Below are 21875 nucleotides of genomic sequence, written 5' to 3' on the forward strand. Positions count from 1 at the left end.
AGCCTTTGAATATCAGCATCCGGAGAGCTCCCATACCAGGTAACACCATCGTTAATTAGTTTCCTGTGGCTGCCATAAAAAACTGGGTGGCTTCAAACAACGGAAATCTATTCTCTCAGTTCTGGAGCTACAAGTTCAACCTCAAAGTGTTGGCAGGACCATGATCCTCCAAAAACCTCTGGGGAGAATCCTTCCTTGCTTCTTGTGGCTCTAGGAGTCTCTTGGCTTGTGGTTGCATCACCCTGATGCCCACCTTGATCTTCAATGGCTTCTCCTCTGCCTCTGTGTCTTCTCTTCTGTCTTTTCTAAAGATACTCATCACTGGGGTTAGGGTCCACCAAGGTCATCCGAGATGATCTTATCTCAGGATCTTTAACTTAATTATATCTATAAAGAGCCCCCCCCCCCCACTTAAAAAAAAATAAGGTGACATTCATAGGTTCCAGTGTTAGGAAATGAGTATATCTTTCTGGGGGAGGTGGAGCACCATTCAATCCACAATACTAATCAGATAAAAGTTTTTACCTCTCCTTCTTCCTGTCCTTATCCTGGAGAGACCAGAAGATAGCACAGGAAGCCAAGAAAGGGTACAAGAAGGACAGTGAAGGAATAGATTCCTGTGTCCTTTGCTGGTCCACAGAGTTACAGATCACACCTGAACTGAGGGAGCATTGGTGTTTGAATTGGTTAAGTAATCGAAGATCTGATTAGAATGGACTTTTTAACAACTTAAGATTGTTTCTTTATACTGAAAGTGACTAGAAAAATCTATGAGGAGGCAATGGGAAGGGGAATTGGATAGAGGTAGTCAAAACACACAAACCTCCAGTTACAAGTTAGCTGCTGCTGCTGCTGCTGCTGCTAAGTTGTTTCAGTCCTGTCCAACTCTCTGCGACCCCATAGACGGCAGCCCACCAGGCTCCCCCATCCCTGGGATTCGCCAGGCAAGAACACTGGAGTGGGCTGCCATTTCCTTTTCCAATTACAAGTTAGCAGTAGGGCTATAATGTACAACTGTGATAAAGATAATTAACAATCACTGTATGTTGAATATGAAAGTTGTTCAGAGTAAATCCTGGGAGCTTTCATCACAAGGAAAACAATTTTTTCCTTTTATTTTTATATGAGATGATGGATGTTCACTAAGCATACTGTAGTCACCATTTCATGATGTATATAAGTCAAATCATTATGTGTACATTTTAAACTTAAACAGTGAAAGTGAAAGTTGCTCAGTCGTGTCCAACACTTTGTAACCGCATGGACTCTACAGTCCAAGGAATTCTCCAGGCCAGAATACTGTAGTGGATAGCCTTTCCCTTCTCCAGGAGATCTTCCCAACACAGGGATCGAACCCAGGTCTCCCGCATTGCAGGCAGATTCTTTACCAACTGAGCCTCACGGGAAGCCCAAACTTAATACAGAGCTGCACGTTAATTATGTCAATAAAACTGGAAGGAAAAGAAGAGCTGTGGGATTTGCTCAAGCCTCAAGCTCCAGCCCTAGAGCAGCCAAGATGTAGGAAGAGAGCCAACAGAGAGTGTTTCAAGGCAGTGGTGAGAAAAACTTTAACGTTTCTCCTTACTTATACCCTACAGAGCTGGGGGGGTTCATTAAATTAGATTAATAGGTGTCTCACTTTGTTCTTGTGCTGGAAACAATTTCACAGCGATAGCCTTTTGAAACTAGTCTCCTAGATTACATCTAGGATAAATCTGCAGTTCTTCAAGTTTTTAAGACGGAGTCGCTGCTCCTGCGTTACTGATTACAGTTTTAGTCCTGGTCCTGTCTCCCCTCCTTCTAGGTAATGTTTATCACGTGGCTCAATCATACAGACACCCTGCTTCCTTGAACCATCCCCCAAGATACCCTAGAGTAAAGGATCAGCAAAGAAGGCTGCCACTTTCTCTAGTCCTACCATCAGGGTGTCTTTACGGGATCCTGGCAGGGAAAGAATGTGTGGGGTGGGACACGCAGCATGCACAAGGCTCCTTAATGAATGTCTTCTGCTTTCATATCAACCGATGCATGCGAGGGGTGCAATAAGTACTTGTTGAATTAATTACCACGTTAAGTAAACTCATTTTCGTCCTAAGTGTTGTCAACATTTCACCGAGCACTGTCTTGATGGGAAACAGAAAGGGTAGTTCAACAAACTTCGATGCTCAAAAGCAACAGTGGGGCTATTTGTTTATTTCTTTTTATTTTTTTCAATTCGTGGCTGGCTGCAGATTGCCGGCTCCAGACCAGGACCAGATTTGGGAGCTGCGGGGGGTGGGGGTGGGGGTGGGGGTGGGGGTGGGGGTGGGGGTGGGGGTGGGGGTGGGGGTGGGGGTGGGGGTGGGGGTGGGGGTGGGGGTGGGGCCGGCCTCTTGCCGGCCTCTTGCCGACCTCTTGCCGGTCCATCGCTCTGTGCAGATGCCACTTTCCTAGCATGCATGCATTGAGTTCTTGTTCTCCAGTCTGAGGGATGATTGGTTGAGCTTCCATGGTCCCGCCCTGGGACCAGAAGCCCTCTCAGGCACCGAGGACACTGAGGACTTCCAGGTTTCGCATGTGCTTCTCGGTGAGTGGAATTCAGGTTTCGCCAATGTCTGTTTGGCTGCACACAGGCGACCCAGTTGGTCCCAGTGGAAGCCCACACCGCTTGGGGAGGCTCTCAGTGTGCCGGGGCCGGTAGACCCGGACGTGCTTTCGCCTTCCCCTCTGCTCCAGCCGAGCGTGGGTAGATCCCTCGGGGCCGCCGCTCCCTGCATGCTGAGTGCCAGGCTGTCACCCTTGGAAGTCTTGCAGCCGACTTTGCTTGTCGCTCCACCCCACCCACTGGAACCCGAACCCAGGCCAGAGTGGGCCCTTGTGCCAGTCCCTTCCCCTCGTCCCTTCTGCTCGCTGCACATTTGCTATTGGTCATCATAAAGCGGAAGGGCGCTAGAGCGGTATTGTGCCACTTCAGAAACTGCGACGCTCCTGACAGCATCATTTCTCGCCATAGAGGAAGAGGCTGCCTGTATAGCCAGAGGTGTACCTGGGTTGTGACTAGAAATTTAAATTTTTTGTTTAGATCTTAGGTCTAAACTCTTCTATGTTATTCCTGATTTGTTACCAGCTTTGGGGCTTCCCTGGTGGCTCAGAGGTTAAAGCATTTGCCTGGAATGTGGGAGACCTAGGTTTGATCCCTGGGTCTGGAAGATCCCCAGGAGATGGAAATGGCAACCCACTCCAGTAGTCTTGACTGGAGAATCCCATGGAGGGAGGAGCCTGGTAGCTAAATCCATGGGGTCACAAAGAGTCGGACAGGACTGAGCGACTTTGCTTTATTACTAATTTCACCTGTTTATTTTTTTTTCTGTGGCCACTAGAGATTTTTAAATTCTTTGGCTTGCTATTATACTGCTGTTGGACAGCACTGGCTGCAACCAAATCCAGCCTTTCTGCCTTTGAAAAAGAGATTTATTGTAGCAAAGCCATATCCGTTCATTTATATATTGTCTGTGGCTGGTGTGTCTGACTCTTTGGGACTCCATGGACTGTAGCCCACCAGGCTCTTCTGTCCATGGAATTCTCTAGGCAAGAATACTAGAGTGGATTGCCATTTCCTTCTCCAGGGGATCATCCTGATCTAGGGATGGAACACGGGTCTCCCGCATTGCAGGCAGATTCTTTATGGTCTGAACCACCCACTAACACAATTTTTATTGTTTGTGGCTGCTGTTCTGCTACAAGAACAGTGTAGCTGAGTAGTCCATACAGAAGCTGGATGGACTACAGAGCCTAAAGTATTTACCATCTGGCCTTTTATAAAAAAGTTTGCTGAACCTCTGCTCTAAAACAAGGTCAGGTATGGTAGATACATGTAAACCTCTTCATTGTATATATAATGAATATATATTATTCCTCTTCATTGCTGTATAATCCTCAGTTGGGCTTAGTGTGTGACATAGTTCTAAGAACTTTGTAAGGACTATCCCTTTGATTTCTCATATTAATCGTGTGATGTTGCATTCTCCCTCCACCCCTCAACATACTCATCATACTTCTGGGAACTGTACCTTCTAATCCTTCCTTATCCCCAAATGACTTGACTCCTGGGGTCCTGATTAGCCCACAGGAGGCACTGTGCTGCTTTTGTTTTTTAACTCGAATATTTTTAAAGGATTTTCTAAACTAAAATTGAGATAAGTTTGGTTTCCCATGGAAGAAACTGACGGGCTTAGGCGCAGTGGGTACAAGCAAGCCAGTCTGTGGTGCAAAGGATGATGCTCACAAGCAGAGAGGAGATAACTTGTTGAGTAATAATGAGCCCTGGCCAGGTGTTTGCCAGATGTGTATCAGTGACTAAATCAGACATCATTCTTCTGTGGTCGTGTAGGAAAAGCAGACAAGAAAAAATTATTTAGTGTGATTCAGTTCAGTTCAGTTCAGTCACTCAGCCGTTTCTGACTCTTTGCGACCCCATGGACTGCAGCACACCAGGTTTCCTTGTCCGTCACTAACTCCCAGAGCTTGATCAAACTCATGTCCATTGAATCAATGATGCCTCCTTTGTCTTCCTCTTCTCCTACCTTCAGTCTTTCACAGCATCAGGGTCTTTTCCAATGAGTCAATTCTTTGCATCAGGTGGCCAAAGTTGGAGCTTCAGCTTCAGCATCAGTCCTTCCAATGAATATTCAGGATTGATTTCCTTTATTATGGATTGGTTTTGTCTCCTTGCAGTCAAAGGGACTCTCAAGAATCTTCTCCAGTGCCCCAGTTCAGAAGCATCATTTCTTCGGTGCTCAGCTTTCTTTATGGTCCAACTCTCACATCCCTACATGACTACTGGAAAAACCATAGCTTTGACGAGATGGATCTTTGTTTGCAAAGTAATGTCTGTGCTTTTTAATATGCTATCTAGGTTTGTCATAGCTTTTCTTCCAAGGAGCAAGCATCTTTTAATTTCATGACTGCAGTCACCATCTGCAGTGATTTTAGAGCCCAGGACAATAAAATCCCTTACTCTTTCCATTGTTTCCCCATCTATTTGCCATGAAGTGATGGGAGCAGATGCCACGATCTTTGTGTTTTGAATGTTGAGTTTTAAGCCAGCTTTTTCACTCTCCTCTTTAGTGTGATATGCACCATGGGGGAAAAATGTACAAATATTTGATGTTCTTAACAGGTTTCCTCCTCTGTAAGATGGCGGTAGCCCTGTACCTGTGAAGATGGAGATGAGCGTCTATAGCACACAGACTTACTCCATGTGCAGTGCTTTCTGCTGTTAGGAGGTAAGTGCAGGAATGAATGCAGGGGACTGGGTACACAGTGACACTGAAAACATTGCAGTCGCTGGTTGGAATTTGTAGAAAAGGTTTTCAGGCGAGTTGTGCATAGCACGTTTTTTGTTTTAAACATTTCACAATTTAATGAGGCTCCCTCCAGCAGAATGTGAAGTCAGAGAGGTGGTGTGCATTCAGCCCAGGAGCATATCGGGAACTGCCTTTGGGTGGAGGCCCACGAGCTGGATCAGTCCTGCTGCAGGAGAGGAGTTGTGCCTGTGTGCTCAGGGCCGTGGTGATGGCTCTGGTTTAGATCACAGTCACCTGGAGAGCTTCAATGTGCCCAGGCCTGCCTGCAGAGATTCCAATTCATTCTGTCTGGGGTGAGGTCCTGGCATTGTTTTTGTTTTGGCTGTGTAAGTTCTCCAGATGACACGGATTGGCAGGCAGGAGTGAGAACCACACACAGGCTCAGAGAGCTAGTGGAGCAAAGGCATTGAGCTGGGGGATGCAAGTGCCTGCCAGTGATTCAGTCAGATCACAAAGGACGCTGGAAAGGGGCTTTTCACTACTGGCCAGGGACCTTGGGCTCCATCCTGAGAGCAGAGGGGAACCTCTGAAGGGCCTTAAGCAAGAAAAGGAGGGAGCCTTTTGCTGAAATCTCTAAGAGAAGATGATCCCTCTAACAAAATGTCTTGTGTAGAGTGAAAGCAATAAGAACTGGAGCCGACCAGATAGCAGGAAGTAGAGGTTTGGTTTGTGTATCCCTCCTACGTGTGCCCCTTAGCAGTGGTGTCTGTCCTTGTATTTGCCAGTTTCTTGTCTGTATTCTGCTGGGCTGTCAGCTCCTTTATGGCAGAGAGTATCCCATTAGGTCCAGCATCTATCGTGTATGAGATACATAGCAGATATTTATTCAGTGAACTGTGTAGAACTCTAAACTGGACACACAGCCTACTTCATCTTTTTATGGAAGTTCTCAAAATTTTATATCCCAGTTGCTTACATACTACAGCCTCCTAAGGCAATAAATTGCTTTCTATCAACATGACTGTCCTACCATGAGAATAGAAAGTTTGACATCATTGAAATGCTGCAGAAATTATGGAAGAGAGGCGCACAGTTCTTGAGGTACTAGCCTACTGTATTCCCTGTTTGCCTGGCAAAGTAATAAAGCCACTTTTTCCTCCAAAAAAAAATATATATATATATATGACAGTTTCTCGAAAAATTAAAAATAGGATGCCTATATGATCCAGCAACCCCACTTTTGGGTATACACCTGACAGAATTGAAAGCAGAAAGATATTTATGCATTCATGTTCATGGCAGCATTCTTGACAAGAGCCCAAAGGTGGAAGCAATTCAAGGGTCCATCAGCAGATGGATGTATAACACAATGTGGTCTACCCACCCAGTGGAATATTATCTAGCCTTGAAAGGAGGGAAATTCTGACAGACACTCTGATGTGGATGAACCTTGAGAGCATTATGCTGTGTGAAATAAGCCCGACACAAAAAAAGCAGATACTGTATGATTCCACTTATATGAGGTATCTAAAGTAGTCGAACTCAGACAGTAGAATGATGGTTACTAGGGAGTGCAGGGTAGAAAGAAGTGGAGAGCTGTTGAACAGGTGCAATTTGTTTTGCAAGACAACTAGCATTCCAAAAGCTGGTTGCACAATAGTGTCAGTGTACTTAATGAACCATCCATGTCAAAATGGTTAAGATCATAAATTATATGTGAATTTTTACCGCAATTAAAAATTTTTAAATGTAGAGGAACAGTAAATAAAAGGGTTATGAAATGAAGAGCAGAGTGCTTATATATATGAAACCTTTAACTTCAGTAGATTTCCATGAGTAAAGAAAAAGTTTCAACAAACAATGCTTCCATCTCCCTGAAGCCCTGAAGCTACAATTAACTTCGCCTTCTGAATCTCCTTAAAGCTCTGACCTTTCATTGAGAAATTCGACCTGAGTTAAAGATTGCCTAACCTCCTTGGGGGAACTCTAGACCAGTGTCTTATTAACCCCCTTGCTGACATCCAGCCCAGTTCAATCCTGCTTTCTCAGGTAACGATATGTACAGAATGAGTGTAGAACATGAGGAGACTGAGTCCTTGCTAGGAAACGTTCCCACACATGGGGGAGGGTTCAAGTGCCCTGAGCTCCTTGTGACCGGACCGTCGTGACTCCCTTGCTTGACTTCCTCCAGGTCCCGAGATCTCAAGCGGACAGTGCTGAGAGCAGAAGTCAGCAAGTGAGGGTGTGTATTTTTAATTTTTCTGTGCTGTCTTGCCTGCTCTTTGTTGACTGGGCCTTTGATTATTAGGAAGACCCTTTCTACTGTTGCAGTGGATTTCAATGAAATAATGACATTTACAGCAACATGGATGGACCTAGAGATTATCATACTAAGTGAATAAGTCAGAAAGAGAAACGCAAATACTATATGATATCACTTATCTATGGAATCTAAAATATGACACAAATGAACCTATCTATGAAACAGAAACAGACTCACAGACATAGAGAACAGACTGGGGTTGCCAGGAGGACAGGGTGAGGGCGGGAAGGATTGGGAGTTTGGGATTAGCAGATGCAAACTGCTGTATACAAATGGATAAACAACAAGGTCTTACTGTAGAGTGCAGAGAACTATATTCAACATCCTGTGATAAGCCATCATGGAAAAGAATATGAAAAAGAATATTCATGTATAACTGAATCACTTTGTTATACAGCAGAAATTAACACAACATTGTAAATCAACTACAATAAAATTTTAAAAGGAACAATATATAAGTAAATGGGTAGGATTGTGTTCCAATAAAACTTTATGTACAAAAAAATTAATCAATACATAGATCTTCATTCTGATCATTCAGAAAAAGAAATGGAATTCACAAAGGAAAAACAAGGATCTTGAAGTACCAGTTCTCGATAATTAGACAATACCACTTACAATCCAGAATCAGTGGCCCATTGAGTTCTTGTTATCTGACTTTAAAAAAGAATAATAAATAAAAAAGACCACCAGGTGGTAAAAATACAAGACCCAGAACCTTGATCATGTGCACTATGCAATGGGGAAAACCAGTAGGAACCTCAGAGTTGTGGCTGTGGGTGATCACCTGTTCCTATTTGGGGATCAGGTTTGAGGGGAGATGGAACTGTTTGCAGTGCAGCAGTGGGCTTCTGAGGAAGGTGAGAGCCGATATGAATGCAGTCACAGGTGAGGTGAGGCGCTTCCCTTCTGGTGTCCTGATTCCAAGGGGCAGTAGGACTGGGATGATCCATGAACCATGGCATTTTTCAGTAAACAGATCTCTGGAACATATAGGGTTTATCATGAAATTGTAATAGACCCATAACTTTTCTGGTTAGGAAAACAGTGCATGTGTATACATCAATAGAAAATATAAAAAAAGAGTAAAAGAACAAACAAAAATCACTTAAGAGCTTGCCATTCAGAAAGTAACACTGTCAGGAAATTTTTAAATCTATTTTCAGTCTTTTCTCTTCTCATGTGATTTTTAAATAAAATTTGGATCAGACTTTAGATCCCACAAGCTGTGCAGCACGACCAGAAAAAAATAGTAAAGATAAAAATAAACGGACTTTAGATGTTGTTTTTGTTTTAATTTTTAGCTTTTTTTTTTTTTTTTTTTTTGGTCACACTGCACAGCTTATGGGATCTTGGTCCCATGAACAGGGATTGAACCCAGGCCCTCAGCAGTGAGACTACTGAGTCACTGGACTGCCAAGGCATTCCCTCGATGTTGTTTTTAAATAATAGCTTTGTTCAGATACAGTTTTTATACCATAAGTTCACCTAGTTTAAGTGTACAGTTAATGGGTTTTTTAAAATCATATTCACAGCTGTGCAATGGTTACCACAGTCAATTTGAGAGAAGAATTTGTATCTCCCCCAAGAAAAGCTGTGTACCCATTAATAGCCACCACCTCTTCATTTCACCTCACTGGTTCCCCGATTCTCTCCATCCCAGCCCTCGTCCACCATGAATTTACATTCTGTCTCTAGATTTGTGTATTCTGGACATCCCATGTAAATGAAATCATACAGTATGTGGTCTTCTGTGTCTTCAATTTAGCATAAAGCTTTGAAGGCTCATCCATGTTGTCTGTATCAGAATTTCATTTTATTGACAACATCCCATTGTATGGATATATTAGGGTTTGTTTCTCGATTCCTCAGTTGATAGACATTTGGATTGTTTCCACTTTTTGTCTGTTATGAGCCATGCTGCTATGAATGTTCATGTGCAAGCCTAAACATTTGGAACCTCATCATTTCTTCTAAGTTTGCAGAAAATTCTTACTAAAACAGCCTCCATATCTCTCATTTCCTTAAAGTAAATTTTTAGAAATAGAATTGCTGACTAAAAGGACCTTAAACTTTACAGCACTTGTCAGATGGTATCTAGGAAGACTGCATTAACTATCTCTGTAATCACTTCAGTGTTGTGAACCTGTGTGTCTTTGGTGATTGTTATTTAATATCATGTGCTATAAAACAAGAGTCCATGCAGTCTGGAAAAGATGATATCCCTGCCATCAAAATGCTTATGTTCACATTTAGACCAAACAGGCAGATACAGATCCAGGGGTATTTTGTAGGCAAGGTTGTGTGCATTAGGTGGAGAGACAAAGAGACGGGTTAGATAAAATGAACTTTTGCCTCCTCGGGATGAGGTTCACACAGACATAACCAGCTTTTTACATCTACAAGTGGTGGTGGGGTGGGGGGGGGGGGCGGAGAAAGGAAATGGAATGAAACTCTGGCCTAGGGACCCATTAGTCCAAAGTCCTAAACCCTCTGGATTGCAGAGTCAGAACCTTGACCCCAATGTTCAGAAGACTTAGACGTCAGCACCGTGTGGCCTGGTGACTGTTGGGGCCCATCTGACCTGCGTTCAGCTGCCTCCCAGCCTGTGGTGTTTCATCATTTCTGTAGATTCCTTGGGACTTCTCAACAGCATCTTATTTTGGCTCTGTTTTTCATGCTTTTATATTCAGAAAAGTCCTACTTCAAGACTATAAAATCAGGGAATTCCCTGGCAGTCCAGCAGTTAGAACTCCATGCTTCCACTCCAGGGAACCCAGGTTCAGCCCCTGATTGGAGAACTAAGATCCCACAAGCCACAGTCAGTCAGTTCAGTTGCTCAGTTGTGTCCGACTCTTTGAGACCCCATGGACTGCAGCATGCCAGCTCTCCCTGTCCATGACCATCTCCTAGAGTTTACTCAAACTCATGTCCATTGAGTCAGTGATGCCATCCAACCATCTCATCCTCTGCTGTCCCCTTCTCCTCTCGCCTTCAGTCTTTCCTAGCATTAGAGTCTTTTCCAGTGAGTCGATTCTTCTCATCAGGTGGCCAAAGTATTGGAGTTTCAGCTTCAGCATCAGTCCTTCCAATGAATATTCAGGACTGATTTCCTTTAGGATGGACTGGTTTGATCTCCTTGCAGTTCAAAGGACTCCCAAGAGTCTTCTCCAACACCACAGTTCAAAAGCATCAATTCTTTGGTGCTTTCTTTATAGTCCAGTTCTCCATCCATACATCAATGCTTTATAAGCTTTCTTTATAGTCCAGTTCTCACATCCATACATGACTACTGGAAAACCATAGCCTTGACTAGACGGATATTTGTTGGCAAAGTAATGTCTCGGCTTTTCTTTTTTGTTTTAATATCCTTATCTCTTAGTCTTTATTAAAGGAAAACAGAGATGAATGGAAAATGCCATCCTAACAGCATGAAGATCAAATTAAGGAGTGAGATTGCAGGGAAAAAAATATTTTGTACTGACCTTTCACAAACACTTACTCAGATACAAGAAAGCACACCCCACACTTTTTTTTTTTAACCCTGAAATGATTTTGGCTTTTAGATTTCTAAATTCTCTATTGTCAGAGTTTACCTTTTTTTTTGAACACCCACAGCACTGATGTTAATCAAGGTTACAAAGTCACTGATACTAAAATCTTACCACCAAATAGAAGCGGCTACTTCTTAGTGTGGAAATTAAAATACCTTATATCTTTTGTCTTTTAAAAACAGTATAAAATAATCTAGTTTCCTTCTGTTGATAGCCATGGAAAGTAATCAATACTTCAGTGACTGCTGCTGCTGCTAAATCGCTTCAGTCATGTCTGACTCTGTGCGACCCCAGAGACGGCAGCCCACCAGGCTCTGCTGTCCCTGGGATTCTCCAGGCAAGAACACTGGAGTGGGTTGCCATTTCCTTCTCCAATGCATGAAAGTGAAAAGTGAAAGTGAAGTCACTCAGTCGTGTCTGACTCCTAGCGACCCCATGGACTGCAGCCTACCAGGCTCCTCCATCCATGGGATTTTCCAGGCAAGAGTACTGGAGTGGGGTGCCATTGCCTTCTCCATGTCTCTGCTTTTCAATATGCCATCTAGATTGGTCATAACTTTTCTTCCAAGGAGCAAGTGTCTTTTAATCTCATGGCTGCAGTCACCATCTGCAGTGATTTTGGAACCCCAAAAAATAAAAGTTTGCCACTGTTTCTACTGTTTGCCCATCTATTTGCCATGAAGTGATGGGACTGGATGCCATGATCTTAGTTTTCTGAACGTTGAGTTTTAAGCCAACTTTTTCACTCTCCTCTTTCATTTTCATCAAGAGGGTCTTTAGTTCTTCTTTGCTTTCTGCCATAAGGGTGGTATCATCTGCATATTTGAGGTTAATGTTATTTCTCTCAGCAATCTTGATTCTAGCTTGTGCTTCCTCCAGCCCAGTATTTCTCATGATGTACTCTTTATATAAGTTAAATAAGCAGGGTGACAATATACAGCCTTGACGTACTCCTTTCCTGATTTGGAACCAGTCTGTTGTTCCATGTCCAGTTCTATGTGTTGCTTCTTGACCTGCATACAGATTTCTCAGGAGGCAGATTGGTGGTCTGGTATTACCATCTTTTTAAAAGTTTAGGTTCAGCCCCTGGTTGAAGAACTAAGATCCCACAAGCCACAGTACAGCCAATAAAAGCTATATATTAAAAAAAAATAAAACTATAAAATCAGCAAGGACTTCAGTTTAAATAGCTGAACACGGGGGAAAATAGTCTGGCCTCCTCAGCCTTTCCCCATGGACGCTGACATTGGCATGTTTTCATTCCCAACATAGCCACCAAATTCCACACACAGGAGTTGACTAGTCTTGATCTGGAAAGGGCATTCATTTGTAAAAGTAGAGATGGGAAAGTTACAGCAGCTCTTTCAGCAAGCCTCCTTTAAGTGATTGTTACTGCAGAGGCTGTTTATAGGGCCACTATTTTTGTTGTTGTTGTTGTTGTTTTTAACTATGGAGACTCAGACTTTTGAGACTGAACCATACTGCATTGCAGATTGCATTTTCTAACATGTCACACCCACTTTTATTACCTAACTCTTTCTCTGCCTGGCTCAGATGGTAAAGAATCTGCCTGCAATGCGGAATACCTGAGTTCTATCCCTGGCTTGGGAAGATCCCCTGGAGAAGGGAAAGGCTACCCCCTCCAGTATTCTGGCCTGGAGAATTCCATGGACCATATAGTCTCTGGGGTCACAAAGAGTCAGACAAGACTGAGCGACTTTCTTCTTCTTTTTCTCTGCCTAGGTAACTGGCAGAGAGCACGATGCATGTATGATGGAGCTGTGCCTGGCAAACACAAGCTTGAGAACATGGAAAGCCCTTTTTTCTTGGCAGCTCTAACGATGTCTGACAAGAACCAGATAGCGGCCAGAGAGTCCCTTATCGAGCAGCTGATGTCTTAAAGGAATTTTGAGGATCTCGGCCATCACCTCACTGTGCTGGAAACTCTGCATGTGACTCCAGAGCACCTTCAGGAGACGAGGGTGGTAAGGGCGGTGTACAGAGTCCTCAAAAACTGTCCCACGGGGGCTTTGAAGCAGAAAGCCAAGCGTCTGCTGTCAGAATGGAGAGCGCTGTATAAGGATACTCTCTGCAAGCCGGAGGGCAGCCCTAAACTATTTCCTCTGGGTGGAAGTCAAGAAGAAAATCAAGGTCTTCCTCCAAATCAGGAGGAGGAGGTACGGGGTGGCTCCAGGTATAATTTTCTGTTCACAACCCCAGATGTGGCAGGAGCTGTTGAAATGATCATGCCAGAAGATAGCTGCAGCGGAGTGGAGCCTAAGGCAGTGCCTTTCAGTGCCTGGGACCCTCAATCCACTGACCTGGCAGTGAGTGGGCAGCTGGACCCCATAGTGCCTGTGAGAGCCAGATGCACAGAGCTGCTGTACAAAGCTCTAACTGCTTCCTCCCCAGGCCAGTCTAGAGCCCACGTGTGGCCCAACTTGGCACAAGAAATCGAAGCGCACGTTTTTGCCCTTCATCCCAAGAACCTCCAAAAATACAAAACATGCATCCGCAGCAAAATGGCCAATCTAAAGAACCCTTGCAATTCTCACTTGCAGCAGAACTTGCTCTCTGGGACCATGTCTCCAAGAGAATTTGCCAAAATGACCGCCATGGAGATCGCCAGCCAGGAACTGAAGCAGTTGAGAGCCTCCTACATGAAATCTGGCTTACAGGAACATTACCTGCCCCAAGTGGTGGAGGGCACGCCGACGAGGAAAATAAAATACGAGGGCTGTGAGAAATTCAACTGCCAGGTCACTGTCGTCCCCAGAGGGACACTCTTCCTTCCAAGTTGGGTGAGGAATCCAGGCCCAGATGAGGAAATGATGACCTATGTCATCTGCAATGATGGGAAGCAGTGGTATCATAGCAAGTGGGTGTGCTTGTGATTATAAATAAATGTTCTTTTAACAGCAGATAACTGAAGTGATATCTTTTATCTGTACCACCTTTTTATGCTTGTCTTTTAAATCTTATACATACTATTCTTTTTCTTATTTGAGGTATAGTTAATTTATAATCTTTTACTAGTCTGAAGTGTATGGCAAAGTGATTCAGTTCAGTTCAGTCGCTCAGTGGTGTCTGACTCTTTGTGACCCCATGAACTGCAGCATGCCAGGCCTCCCTGTCCATCACCAACTCCTGGAGTTTACTCAAACTCATGTCCATTGAGTTGGTGATGCCATCCAACCATCTCATCCTCTGTCATCCCCTTCTCCTCCCACCTTCAGTCTTTTCCAGCATCAGGGTCTTTTCAAATGAGTCAGCTCTTCGCATCAGGTAGCCAAAGTATTGGAGTTTCAGCTTCAGCATCAGTCCTTCCAATGAACACTCAAGACTGATCTCCTTTAGGATGGACTGGTTGGATCTCCTTGCAGTCCAGGGAACTCTCAAGAGTCTTCTCCAACACCAGAGTTCAAAAGCATCACTTCTTTGGCAATCAGCTTTCTTTATAATCCAATTCTCACATCCATACAAGACTACTAGAAAAACCATAACCTTGACTAGATGGACATTTGTTGGCAAAGTAATGTCTCTGCTTTTTAATATGCTGTCTAGGTTGGTCATAACTTTCATTCCAAGGAGTATGCATCTTTTAATTTCATGGCTGCAGTCACCACCTGCAGTGATTTTGGAGCTCCCCAAAATAAAATCTGACACAGTTTCCACTGTTGCCCCATCTATTTGCCATGAAGTGATAGGACTGGATGCCATAATCTTAGTTTTCTGAATGTTGAGTTTTAAGGCAACTTTTTCACTCTCCTCTTTCACTTTCATCAAGAGGCTCTTTAGTTCTTCGCTTTCTACCATAAGGGTGGTGTCATCTGCATATCTAAGGTTATTGATATTTCTTCCAGCAATCTTGATTCCAGCTTGTGCTTCATCTAGCCCAGCATTTCTCATGATGTACTCTTTATATAAGTTAAATAAGCAGGGTGACAATATACAGCCTTGATGTACTCCTTTTCCTGTTTGGAACCAGTCTGTTGTGCCAAGTTGGGTGTGTTTTAGGGGGTAGGATTTTGTTTGTTTTTTATTTTGGTGTTTTTTATTTGTACCAGAATTTTGCAAACTGAATGTGCACATTAATGGAAGCACTTTAAATGGAAATTCCTTTATTCTCCAATATCTAAAAATCTTAGTTGTCTTCCTCATTTTGTATCAACTTTGTCAGTGAGTTGTAAATATATATAGAAAAATAGTAATCCTTTTTTTTTCTTTTTGTCAGTGAGAGAGCATTACATTTTCTAAGTTTATGGCCTTCCCTGGTGACTCAGACGGTAAAGAATCTGCCTGCAATGTGGGAGACCCAGGTTTGATCCCTGGGTCAGGAAGATCCCCTGGAGAAGGGAATGGCAACCCACTCCAGGATTCTTGCCTGGAGAATCCCATGGATAGAGGGATAGAGGAGCCTAGCAGGCTACAGTCCATGGGATCACAAAGAGTCGGACACAAGGGAGCAACTGATATATGTATATGTATGCATGTCTTCTTCATTTTGTATCACCTTTGCAGTGAGTGTTGCAACTATAGATAGGAAAACAGCAACCAGTTTGTTTTCTTTTAGTCAGTGAGAGAGCATTACATTTTCCAAGTACAGATAAGAGTTCTTTTACATCCTATGCTTATCTCCTGAAAAGAAAGGGGTTTTCTTTTAAAGTGCTCATGGGGTAAAGGAGCTCTCATTTGTGTTAAAATCATTTTTACAAGGACAGCAAGTCCAAAGGCCCCAGGATGGGAGGGTGTCTGACACAGACAGGGCACAGGCAGAGTCTGTCAGAGCTGAGGCACAGTAGGAGGAAGGGGATGAAGGATCCAGGAGATGCCAGGCTCATGAGGGCCCTGGGGAGTCATGATGAGGACTTTGGAATTTTTGCCAAGCTTGATAGGAAGCCATGGTAGCTGAGGGTGGGTAGTAATCCAATTTGAATGACCTCAGGATACAGCTCTCTGGCTGCTGTGTGAAGGCAGATGAGGAGGGAAGCAAGGCAGGGGCCCCAGTGTCATTTAACTGGTTTCTAGCAAGAGTGCACAAAGACTGCACTCCTTGCATCCTTACAGTTGATGGAGTCCTCGGTGATGGGATTGAGGACATGCTACCCCATTTGGCACTTTGGCATAGTGAATATTTTAAGCTGAAGGAATCTGAGAAATGGCAGGGGCAGGAAGGTCTCTTGCTTTTTGCCTATAGAAAAATTTAATCAGATAAGTGAGAAAATGCAGAAGTAAAGGAGACACAATAATAATATTTTCAGTTCAGTTCAGTTGCTCAGTCATATCCAGCTCTCTGCGACTCCATGGACTGCAGCACACAAAGCTTCCCTGTCCATCACCATCTCCTGGAGCTTGCTGAAACTCATGTCCATTGAGTTGGTGATGCTGTCCTACCATAATAATAATAATTAAGTCATTAAGAAATGTCAAGGACATTTAGTTCTTCCTCAAGAGCTATAGATAATATTCTGAGCTATATCCTTTGAGTTGTTTCATAGATACTAAAACCCTTACCATGTGCAAGAATGTAACTATACAACGACCAGGCTGTAGTCATGACATAAGCTGCAACGGTTCTGAGAACTGGCCTCAAAAAATGGGAACAAACCAACCTTGGGACCTGAAGATTAACTGTACTTAAAACAATCAAGATTGACACTGATCAGACCACCACATGATCAATTTCAAGATAGGACTGTCAGAGTTGACTATGTTGTTTCTACTTGTAGCCCCCTCCCTCCATCTATACACCCCTGAAACTCCCCTATGAGCGCTCTTGCCTGCTGATTGTCAGTAAGGAGTCGGCCTTTGGAAATGAGTTCACCCTGCCTTCTGAAATAAAGCAAACTTCCTTCCCACCAATCTTGCCTCTCAAGTATTGGCTTTTGAGTGGTGAGCAGTTGGACCTAACACTGATGTGGGACTGTACTTAGTGACTGGTTTCTGATGAAGAGATTATGGTGGGAGGGATGGAGAGTAACTTCTGAGATTAGCACATAGGAGGCATTATAATTTCCTCTTTGTTCTCTCTCTTTTGTAACTCTTAATATGTAGGAAGTCAGCTGACACCTCATAAGGACACTCAAGTAGTCTTATGGAGAGTCCACAAGGCAAGGAGCCCATGGCCATGTGAGCACACCATCTTGAAAGAAGATCCTCCAGTTGGGGTCAAGCCTTTCAATGACTGCAGCCTCGGCCAACAACTCAACTGTAACCTGGTGAAAAACCCCAGGCCCCATTTAGGTACACTGCTCCTGGATTTCCCATTCACAGAAACTGTGAGACAATAAATGTTGTTTTAAACCACTAAGCTTTGCAGTATTTTGTTGAATAGCAATAGGTAACTGTAATATATGTGGGGACCAGAAATCAAACAAAGGGAAAACTTGAACGACAAGGTGATGATCTTTATAAAGGTATTTGCTGCTTTGGTATTTTGATTTTTAATTTGTGTTCATCAAATCTGAGATACTATGGACTATTATTATGTACACTAGGGGCAAAAATGCTGCCAGGTAAACTAAACTATTGCTCATTATCTTAAAAATTATTTTGTGCAATTGTGTGATAATTCTGAGCATGAATTGGTCATAATGGGGTTATTGTTAAAGAATTCAGCCAGCGATGCCCTGCTTTGCTCACTACTGCCCTCAGATCAAAGCTCAAATTCCTTCCCCAGACATGCAGGGCTCCTCACAGAGCCCGCGCTGCCTGTGAGCATGGCAAGCTGAACACGTAGACTTGGCATCCTCCGAAGCCCTCCACCAATGACTGCTGGGAGCACAGATACCCCAGCTCCTGTGCCTCAGGGGGGATAATTCTAAGGCTTGGGCCCTACTCTCTTCTAGAACTCCCCAGCAGAATTCAATCACAATGGTAACTTATTTATATAACATGTCTTTCCCTTCTCTGTCCTACTAGAACTAGCACTTTTGGGGACAACCTCCCAAATAAACCGTGTACACTTGAATTCTGGTTTCAGAGTCTGTTTGTGAGAGAATGGAAACCTAGAGAGGAAGGGCTTGGGAGAATGGAGCACCAGGAAGTCCCCACTTATTCTACACACATACCTTGATGGTGCTGGGCAAGCATCAAGCTCAACAGGCTCACTGGTGATAACATGTGAGAAAGTACTTTGTAAGAACGTCAGCTTCTATGTACTCAATTTTTCTTCAGAAACAAATTTGAAAGTTTGGAATGTCACTGTTGTTAGGGCAGAAGACCAAATCCAATGCAGTTCTTGAGGAATTGTCTAATTTCAATTTTCTCCATCCCACTGTCTGTCAAAGTGACCCAACACTTATTTCTTAGGATTGAAGAGACAGTTGACTGAAATCACACTGAAAAAGTGTTGACACATAGTGATTCAACAAAATTGGCTGAATGCCAATCTGATTTATTAAGACTAGATAATATACTTATTCATTTTAATGTTTACATAACCTTAGATTATGTACATAAATTACATATAAATAGGACTTTAACACTCTTTAAACCAATGAAACTGTTGAAACAAGACTGCTCATAAATGATTTCTATACTGTACTTAGGCATTTCATGCTCACCATTTCCTAGAAACACTCAGCTCTTGAGTTTTGGGTATATTCCCACAAAGCTTGGTTTTAAGAATAAAGGAATGATACGCCAACCACTCACAAATCACTAAAATCATGTTTAAATATAAGATCCAATCCATAAAACCAAGAACAACAGACTCATAGCTCAGACTTCCTGTGGCAGGCTGAATGATGAACCCCCAAAAGTTGGTCATGTCATAATCCCTGAAACCTTGAAATCTTACCTTATGGAACAAAAGGGAAATTTCATATGTGCTCTTATGCATCTTAAGACAGGGAGGTCACCCTGTATTTTCTGGGTGGGCCAGGTATAATCACAGGGTTCTTTTTAGAGGGAAGAACATGATTAAGGGTCAGAGAAAGGCAAAGGGACAAAGGAAGAAGAGATGCAGTGATGTGCCTACAAGCCAGGTACTGTTGGAGCATCTATAAGTCTAAGAGACAAGGAATGGATTCTCCCGTGGAGCCTACAGAAGGAACAAACCCTGCCAACAGCTTAGTTCTAGCCCCATAAGACAAATTTTGGACTTCCAACCTCCAGAACTCTAGGAAAATAAGTGTACATCCCTGCTCCACCCCTGCCCTATGCTGCAAGGCTTGTGGGATCTTAGTTCCCCAGCCAGGGATCGAACTGATTTGATCTTAGTTCCCTGTGCCCTCGGTAATAGAAGCAAGGAGTCCTAACCACGAGACCACCAGGGAAATCCCAAATTTATGCTATTTTAAGCCACTAATTTTGTGGAAAATTGTGACAATGGGACTTCCGTAGCAGGACTCTGAGAAGAATCAATTCTCAAACAGGGTGTAGTTTGCAGAAAGCAGGCCTCTGTCCATGAATACACGAACTCAGTAATTCCTTTTTCCCTCACATTATTGTTACTTGAACTCAATAGAGAAAAGAATGTATATTGCATAAATATAAGAAGGGAGTTGTTCCACACATCAAACTCAAGAACAGGAAAGTTAATAACATATTTATCTTATGTGCCCAAGGCAGAAAGGTACCAATGTTAGGACCTGGAATGCTGGAGAGGGAGTTCAGATCAGTAACTGTTCTAGACTAACACCATGCAATAGAAATATAATTCTAGCAGCCATATTGTTTCAACTGTAAAATAAACAGGTGGAATTAATTTTAGTAATATATTTTATCTAATGCAGTATATCCACAACATTATCAACATGTATTCAATAGGAAATGATTAGTGAGATGCTTTATGTTCCTTGTTTTTAGAAAGTCTTCAAAATCCAATGTATATTTTGCAATCACAGCACATCACAACTTGGACTGGTTATGTTTCAAGTACTCAACAGCTACATGGGGCTAGTGACTACTGTATTTACTGTATTGGACAAAGCAGGTTGAGAGCATCTAAATAGTCCCAAAGCTCAAATGGCATTAAAATTCATGGGGGTCACATAGGGAAACAGGCAATATTTTTAAGAACTCTGTATGGTGTGTCAGCTACAAAATTACTGAATCACTATGTTGTACACTTGAATATAATACTGTAAGTCAATGATACTTAGAGTATTAGTTTGAAGTAGCATACAAGATAAAAGTAAAGGGTTTATGCCAAATTCTGACGCTGAAGATGAAAAAAAATTCCTGCTGTTGAGGATTTATTCACTTGATGACTGTTAATTGACTGGACTTCCCTGGTGGCTCAGAAGGTAAAGCATCTGTCTACAATGTGGGAGAAACGGGGTTTGAGCCCTGGGTTGGGAAGGTCCCCTGGAGAAGGAAATGGCAACCCACTCCAGTACTATTGCCTGGAAAATCCCATGGACAGAGGAGCCTGGTAGGCTACAGTCTATGGGGTTGCAAAGAGTCAGACACTAACTAGTAGTTAATTGACTACTAATACAGTAATCACCATTTAAAAGGCATATAATCTTCTAGGTCACTGAAATTATGGTATGGTGTCTCAATTAAAAAATACAACAATGGGTGCCTATCTTAGAAATCCCTATAAAGTAGTCAGTTTTTACTAAAAGTCATAAAACCTCAGGAAATAACCAGTGGACACGCTCTTGTGCTACCAGCACCGTGCCTTTCCTGTAAATGTGCTGTCTGTAACCTGGGGGCTGGAGGTGATTACACCTGGTCCCTGGGCAGTTCCTGAAAAACTGAGCATGAGACGTTTCCAAGCATGTGGCACAGATAATGAGCATACCAGCTCGTGAACCTGAGACCACAGAAAGAAACCACGGTTCACATCTTTAAAACTGTGAAACTGCAGAATCCTGATGTCAAGCCTCCATTTTAATATTCTTGGGTTTACCTTGGGAGCTTTTCAACTGCTGATTTAATTTGGTGGCCCTCTGAAACTGAGGCTCCTGGAGGTCCTTTTGTCCACTGCTAGAACAACTATTAGTCTCATCTCTAAATAGCACTTGATGTTTCTTAAGTGGGCTTTCTAACAATGCCAGAACCTCCAGCATTCCAGGAAATGTGATCATGAGCAAATTGCATCTCCTTACATTTTTATCACAAACAGGAAATTGACACTTGAGATCATACATTCTAAGAACCGGGTCTGAAGCTTATTCTATTTGAACTTCAAAATCCTTTAATATTGTGACTGATGCTTATGAAAGATTTGTCCTGTACATCAAACAAAGATAGCTAGGCTCACCTTTAAGAAGCCCATTCCAAACCAAGGCTCTCAGCCAGCTCTCACAGAAACTGTTGACTAAAAAAATGAATAGTGCAGAGGTCCTCGCTCACCTGGAGACAACTGTGCAAAACCTCCAGCCCCATATCAGTACTTTGGGCAATGCCTGGACCCAGTTCTGATGGTCACAACCTAGGAAAATTGCTACCGATCTAGTGTGCAGAGGTTACAGAGGCTGCTAAGAATCCTACAGTACATAGGACCGCTCTCTAACCACCTTGAACAAATAATTGTCCCGCCCAGCCCAATAGTGCTCAATAGTGCCACAGTAGAGAAAGAAACTAGGGTATGCCTGGGAAAGCAAGAGAACCAGGAATACTTTTTCAGTGAGTGATTCCCAAAAGGCTGTCCTAGGGCTTCTCTGGTGGCTCAAAAAGTAAAAGGTAAAGAACTCTCCTGCCAGTGCAGGAGATGTGGGTTCGATTCCTGGGTGAGGATGATCCTCTGAAGAAGGAAAT

The 21875-nt window shown here is 43.1% G+C and overlaps 1 pseudogene; it reads left to right on the forward strand.

Annotated features, from left to right (window-relative positions):
• Positions 1 to 12928: 12928 nt before the first annotated feature.
• Positions 12929 to 14074, forward strand: LOC109555201 (transcription elongation factor A N-terminal and central domain-containing protein-like; annotated as a pseudogene).
• Positions 14075 to 21875: the final 7801 nt, after the last annotated feature.

This window comes from Bos indicus, chromosome X, assembly GCF_029378745.1.
Source record: "Bos indicus isolate NIAB-ARS_2022 breed Sahiwal x Tharparkar chromosome X, NIAB-ARS_B.indTharparkar_mat_pri_1.0, whole genome shotgun sequence".
NCBI lineage: Eukaryota > Metazoa > Chordata > Mammalia > Artiodactyla > Bovidae > Bos > Bos indicus.